General features: G+C 42.7%; 1 long non-coding RNA gene across 2 annotated transcripts; it reads right to left on the bottom strand.

Annotated features, from left to right (window-relative positions):
* Positions 1–1,916: 1,916 nt before the first annotated feature.
* LOC306812528 lies at positions 1,917–6,034 on the bottom strand. 2 transcript variants are annotated; one of them, XR_013776869.1, is made up of 3 exons: positions 3,538–6,034; positions 2,725–2,810; positions 1,917–2,251 (listed from the first exon to the last, which is right to left on the bottom strand). It is a non-coding gene; the product is annotated as an uncharacterized lncRNA (long non-coding RNA). The 2 variants fall into 2 exon arrangements; XR_013776870.1 differs by having other exon boundaries at positions 4,441–6,034.
* Between the last annotated feature and the right edge of the window lie 1,481 nt (positions 6,035–7,515).

Raw genomic sequence — 7,515 nt, 5'->3', positions numbered from 1 at the left:
CCCGGCTCCGGCTCCGGCTCCGGCAGCGGCGCGGGCGGGGCGCAGCGCAGGCGCGGGGCCGTGCGGGAGCCGCCCCGCGCCCGAGCCGAGCGGCCGCGCCGGGTGGCGGAGCCGGTGGTGCCGCGGGGCGCTCGGTGCGCAGCGGCGTCCCGCGCCCGCACCCGCTCCCGCACCCGCACCCGCACCCGCACCCAGCCTCCCGCGCCCGCTGATCTGTACCCGCACCCGCCTCTCTGCCCGCAAAACCTTTCACTGAATCCACATGTAAAATCGTGTGCTCTGAGCAGAGTGCAACGCCCATCACACCTAGATCTCCTTAATATTAAATATTAATATAATTTAATTATAATTACCTAATTTATATTATAAATATAACATAATATATTGTATAACTACATATATTATATAGTATTAGTATATATATAGTACTATATACACTATATAATATTAAATATTATATGGTATTAGTCTTTATATTCATTATAAGTTATAATTATTTACTTTTAAATATAAATATCATTTAATACCAACCATGAAAACAGCCTTTGCAGTTACTGGCCCATGCACACATCAACATTTTGCTGCATGCATTGAACAAATACCTGTGTTTAAAGTGGCTACGTATCCACCTTAGAACTCTTGCATGTTCTATCTGCAGTTTTTCTCAACACTTTTTAACTTGAAAGGAATAAGATGAATGTGTCTTTACAGGCTCCATGAATCTGCTTGTAGATAAGGAAGAAACGGGAGAAACCATCAATTTCAGAAAATGTTACTAATTGACACACATTGCTGCTCAGCCAAGGTCATGCTAAACTCCAGAACTTTGGGAAGAATAACAAAAACTTAATAAGATCATGAATATTTTCTGCCCAGGGTGGACTTGAAGCTAATTTTAATGATCATGTATAGTGTTATACAGGGGGTGCCTATTAAGGGGATATTCAGTAGGTACATCAGGAAGTCTGTACCTTCCAAGTACCTCAGCTAGCAAGAAAGAGAGAGGGTGATGAGGCTGGGAAAATTAGGATAAAAAGGAGAATGTGCCCTCCAACAACCTGAGGGACCCCATGGAGAAATGCCCCATGACCTCTCCCTTTGTTCATGAACAAAAGTACAGGACTCCTCTGTCTCCTTTTTGGACACAAACCTCCAGCAATATGAATTTTTCTACACAAATTCCTCAAAACTCCTTGCAGCTCTGTCACAAGCACGTTCCACATTCAGGTGTCTGTCTGGGACTCTGATCCCCTATTCCTGTCAGGGAGCCACAGAAGGAGCCACAGCCATCAGCAGGGTCTGTGTTTGGTGTAATTTTAATTCCAAGACATTTTAAAGCATTCCCAAGACCTGAGCTCTTTGGCACTGGATTATGAATATCTTCATGGAAAGGCAAGTAGGTGTGTGTGCAACTTTTCATATTTGTAAATGTTGCTGTATTCTACAAGCATCAGATGTTTAGGCCATCTGCCTGTTCTACAAAGAGTTCTATGTGAGAAACTAACACAAGATTTTGTGATAACACAACAGAAGGGTAAATTTCAGCCTTTGTTCAAAAGGTGATCAAGGTAAGGTTCAGGTGAAAGACCTCAAGTGTGATAGTCTCCCCTCTGCAAGCATTGCACAATGTCCTGCCTCAAAGAAGACACAACTTTAACAGAGCAGAGAAGATTATAATCTCAATTTAAAAGTAGCCTGTCTGTCATCCCATGGACAGAGTGACCTGTTCTGTTGGCTCTAGAAAGGTGTGTGCTCACACACCTGTTCCCTATGGGTTTCTTCACATGGGGATGACAAAGACATGGCTGGGCTTGAAAAGCCACAGTGAAACGTGTCCAGGCTGGTATTGTATTCCCTTGAGCAGTACCTGCCAGCAGTCTGCATGAGGACACCCCCAAACCAAGTTCTGTCACAAAAACAAGAGAAAAAAACAGACACACTCCCCCTTGCCATGTTTCTACCATACTTTTCCAATTATGGGTAGAAAACACAGAATAGCACCATCAAGGGGTTGTTGGGCCAGGCATAAGCCAAGACAGACTCATCTTTCCACAACCAGCCTGGCACTGTTTTTTAGAGCAGAATAAATGTCCCCAAACTCTGCTCTTACCTAACTGGTTTATCTGGTCCTTCCTTCAAGCTTCCCAGTGCAGAGTGACACACTGCCATGTACAGCTCCAAGAACTGCTCCTGCCATGCTCTACGTGACCTCTGAGATTGCTCAGCTGCTTTATGTCTTCTGCAGCCACTTCTGTACAAGAGTACAGAATAAAGCATATGAATAAAACCACAACAGAGCAGGGGATATGGAATAAAACCACACCAATTTGCAGACTGCACCATCAGCAGTGGGAGAGCAGCCTGGGCTTCTGCAGCAATCTCTGCCAGGAAAGCAGAGAAGAACATTAGAACATTTCTGCATGCAGAACAATTGGTGCTGTTGCAACTACGTCAGCTAAGAACTTCAGGCTGCCAACAAAAATTATGGACAGGCCTTTAAAGTCTGACTTCTGTGGGGTTTTAGAGGTATAGGTGGAATATTTGGCTATAAAGCAGGTGCTTTGTCACTTCAAGCCCATGTCCAGGGATTTGTGTTTGGCTGAATACAGAGCCCTTGTGTCTGTATGTGGGAACAATGTTGTGGCACTGCACACCTGTAAGGGAAAAAGATCAGGATTGGCTGGACTTTTTCTCAGCAGGATATTTGTTTTGCAACATGAATACCCACAACTTGCATGCTGACATCCTGATGTGTGATTTGTCCCCTGGTGCTAAACTCTGCAGTCATTGTGGCAGGAAGGGAAGATTTGCTGAACAAGATGAAAACAAAATCTCTTTAAATTTTCAGTGGAGACCTTTCATGGTGCCAATAGCTAGGAATCCATTTCATCTTAAATCAAGGCTGCCATAGGAGAGCCAGTAGAATCTGGAAATGAGGAATATGCTGTTCATGGGTTTTACATTACTAGTTTTGAACAGAGCTGAGAGGAGCCTGGCTTGAAGCCACTGTCCAGAACAATGCAGGGAAGCAAATGTGGTTTGAGAATTACTCAATACCATTTGGGCCTTCAGTTTTTCCTGTCCTTCAGTCCAAAAAGTTCCAGGATTCAGTTTCCTCTGCACTAAGAGACTAACACAGTAATGTTCACTAAAATCCTTTACCAATACACTTTTTGCACTGCAGTGCTGCAGCTTCCATCTAGAAACTGCCTGGAAGCAATTGAAATTTAAATGGCAAAAAATGAAAATAATATTAGAAGAATCCAGGTGAAAACATTACAGATAATTTAATACTACTATTAATATTCCAATTAGTCATCACATCATTGCTACAATTTAACAGCCAGGAGGAACAGAATTGAGAGGAGCCACTTTGCTGTTACTGCACACCCAGAAACCACAAAATACCCAGCAGCAAAACTTAGAGCTGTTCACATGTTAACAGATTTAGCCCAGAGCACAGGATCAGTACACAAAGGATTCATCATTTGAATTCAAGCTTTGCCCTAAAATGGGGTCTGAATTGTATATACTCACAGTGCTGGCCATCAGTCAAAAATAATTCACCTGCAGCTCTTCACACAAGGCAATTTGTGCAGGAGAGAATTCTTCACACAGGATATGGTGAAGTCTTGTGATGTGTGTTGCTGGTGTAGTTAAATGTTTCTGCTTTCAGCAGAAACCTAGGTCACATTTTTATACTGATATTACTGCATCAAACTCCATGGCTGATCTCCAGACAATATAACTAAGTTGATTTTTTTTTTTTCCAAGTGTTAAGTGTATCTCAAGTGCTAAGTCTACAATTTTCCTGTCTCTTCAGAAAAAAAGGGAATATATTCCTCCATTCTCCACTACTCCAGCACAAGACTACAAAAACATGAACAAAAATATTAGATTGCCTACTGGGGTTTAGTTCTGGTGAATAAGAAAGGGACTGAGGAAGAAATGATGGAGGGACACCCAGTTACCCTGATACAGTCAGTATCAGTAATGAAGAGCAGTAATAAAATGTTTTCTTTGAAGCTTCACATCATTCTAAATACATCTGAAAAGAATAAAACTGCCTACATGTAATCTGTTGAAATACAGATTAATTTCACTTACTAGCAAGAAAGATATATTTAAGAAGTGCTAAATTAGGACATTTAAACTTCTACAGAATTTTGAAAACCAAGTCCAAATAGTTTATTAGAATTAGCTACAAAACTAGGAATTGAATGCAATACAATTTCAATACATTGGAATTTCTCTGCTTTTTGCACTGCTGTGTAGCACATCTATTTGAAAATGCTTGAAATAAATAAATGCTGGTCTTTGTTCAGAACAACAGGATTTCTGGAGGCATTAGACAGGCTATTTTATGAACTCTGGAACTGAAATAATAAAAAGAGGTTCAACAATTAATAAAGAATCACCAGAACTGTTGTTTAACTGTACCTTTCTCCTCTCTACTGAAATGTGAATCCCCCAACAGTGTCCTTCAGGGATTGCTGGTTTAATTCCATCTCCTTCTCCAGCCTGGCTCCTGGAAATCCAGTTGAAGGGGTGGAGTAGCATGCTGCTGGGAAGAGTTTGGCTCTTTTATTCTGGGCTCAGTATGAGATCTCTGACATTGCCCTTCATGCAGAATTTTGTTGTCAGGGCTTTTTTTGCAAAGAAAAAGTATTTATTCTTCTTAAAAAGCCAAGTTCATAGCTGGATATAACTCTTAGCCAAGGGTGGCCAGATTATCAAGGTGGTCAAGTGCAGTTTCCATACCAAGGTGACACCCTGTGAGCAGTGAGAGGGCCCTGCTGCCATGGGAGCAAAGGACAGCCCAAATCTGAGGAACTGAGCTCACAGATTCTGCTGGAGGTGACACCCCTGAGCTGCTGTGGGTCCCTGCTGGATTCCCAGACCAGCCTCATCTCAAAGGAGGCTCCTGGAGAAACAGTCACCTCCTGTCTGGGGGATGCTTCCAGCCCTCCCACTGCCTGCATTAAAAGTAAATATTCACTGTCACCTTCATTCTTTGAAGCTTTTTCTATGGGGGAGAGTCTGAAAGCTCAACATCCTTACATTAGACTATTGTGTACAATGTCAGGGTAAGGGGGTTAAGCTGTTTCATGAGCAGCAGAATTCATGAACTCTGCTTTGCTGTAAATCTGGGGAGGTTTTTCTCCTCTTTCTTGCCTCCTTCAGGTGTAGGACCCCAGCATAGGATGATTAGCCAAGATTGAGTTCTTTCCCTAGGTGGGGCAACTACTGGAATATTTTACTCAGAAGAATTGCTTTTCCTGGAACTTCCAACCACCTGCCCTATTCACACTTGGCTGAGACAGCCACCAAGCTTAAAAATTATTGCAGAATACTGACAGAAAAGGCATGTGCATGAACTCCAGTTCTTCAGGAAATCAAGCCAGCTCTGTCCTTCACTTCCCTCAGCAGCCCCAAGACAGCTGGTGCAGTAACCTCTGGAAATAAAAAACTTGGAGCTTTTGCCCTCCACTGGCAGGGTCTTCATTCTGTCAGAGAAATAAAAACAACAACAAGGTCATTCCCTGCTGCAAAACTCAGCAGGATTTCCAGCTTGCACATGAAGATGTCTTTGCCCAAACAGCAACACAGGACTCAAAGAAACAAATTGGATTATCCAGCCATTACATTTGTGGAAAAATTGAGAGTTCAAGGAGGATCTGCCCAGCCCCATTTCCTCAGCTCCATGACAATATTTAAATTACCTGCAGGATAATTTAACATGAAAGCTTAAATGTGAAGTCAAATATTCTACTTTCTGCTGTTCAGCTAGACTTCAGCAAACTGTTTTGCAGTAGATTCTCTCTCATCTAACTTTTTATGCTTGTCCAAAGCAGCCAGCACAGCATCATAAAGAGTTAGAAAGAACCTTTCTAACTGTAAATGTAGAAAAAAAAAAATCTTAAAAGCTGCTGTCTGCAGGGTTCCATCTTATGTCCATTTGTCTTCAACATCATCATAATCCACTGGGACACAGGAGAGTTAAGGTATATTAAGTTTGCTGACAACACTAAACTGGGAGGAGCTGTCAAATACCCTGAAGAGACTCTTCAGAGTGACCCTGACAAATCAGATGGCTGAACAATCACCGAGTGAAGCTGAACAAAGGCAAGTGCTGGGTTCTGCACCTGGGATAGGGCAATCCTGGATTTGGGGATCCTCATGGCAAGGTGGACACGGGTCAGCAGCACCCTGGTGGCCAGGAGACACTCCCTGTCCTGGCAGGTCAAAATGGGATTATCCTGCTCTGCTCTGTGCTGCTTTGGAGTGCCAAAGTTTAGGAAAGATCTAAAGCTGTTAGAAAGCACCTGAGGGACAAGTGACAGGAAAATGCTGCTATTATTTTATATTTTGAGGAGTATCCTGCCCTTGAAATGATACCATGTAATATCTGATTACAGGAAAGTTGCTTTTCTGCAAATATGCAAATAAATTGCTGATGACTCAAGGAACTTCCAAGCTGATGACATTAGAAAGAACAGAAACCCACACAGGAGATAGATTATGAAAACCATGATACACAAAAGGGAAGCTGGAGTATTTTCTCCTCTCTGCTTACCTTGAGGAATCTGAAACACACCAAAATTTCAATCCCTCAAGATCCAATCTTTGAACCAGTATGAAAACAGCCAGTTTAGGACAGGGAATGCCTTGAGTGTGACCTTCCTGAACCTTCCACAGGGGAAGCTGGACAGATGAAGAATTCCTTTTACAACCTCTGTCTGTGCAGTGCTTTTGTGTGCCCTCATGAAGCACCATGGTTTGCTGTTTGCTCTCTGCCCAGGTGTTATCCCAGAGCTGGCACACACCATCAGCCCCAGGTAGGCACCTCTGTGCCCCTGCATTCCACTCAGATGAATCACAAATTCTCTGGGTGCTGTTCACATGATAGCCTGTCACTGGAGAAGCCCAGAGCACTGGACACATCAATTACTTGACCTAATTAACATTGCAGAAAAAAGAGGGGATGGTATTTTGATTCCTCCTGTCCTGACCTAGAAGAAAACCATATAAACACTGCATCTGAGAAGCAAAAGTAAACAAACCTATCCTACCTCCCCAAAACCAGACAAATGTTTCCTGTATTATGTTATTTAGTAAGTGGGTTAAATCAGGACTTGACCTACATGATTTATTTCCCATGTATGTGTCTGAATCAGAATTTCCAGTAGCTAAACTCTGACTAACCCCAGTGCCCAGTGCTCCTTCTTCTTCCCCCTTTATTCCCTGGCAATGTTGGTGACTTTTTTTTTTTTGGATTTACAAACCAAATATAAGTTTGGCTTCTGGGATTCCTGAACTGTGAATGGTGATTATGGGGACTCAGCATTACAGAGCTGTGTCCCTCTCCACAATTTCACTGTCAAGGGTGGCTCTGCTAACAAGTGGATACAAAATGGAGAACAGAGAAAACACATGAAACAGGGAAGTGGCAAAGAAACAGGGAAAAGATCATGAGGAAGGCAGACATTTTTCTCTAAACAATGAGCTGGAGGA

This window comes from Erithacus rubecula, assembly GCF_903797595.1.
Source record: "Erithacus rubecula genome assembly, chromosome: 26".
Lineage (NCBI taxonomy): Eukaryota > Metazoa > Chordata > Aves > Passeriformes > Muscicapidae > Erithacus > Erithacus rubecula.
The sequence above is the reverse complement of the archived record's forward strand: the minus strand, read 5'-3'. Positions and strand labels throughout refer to the sequence as shown.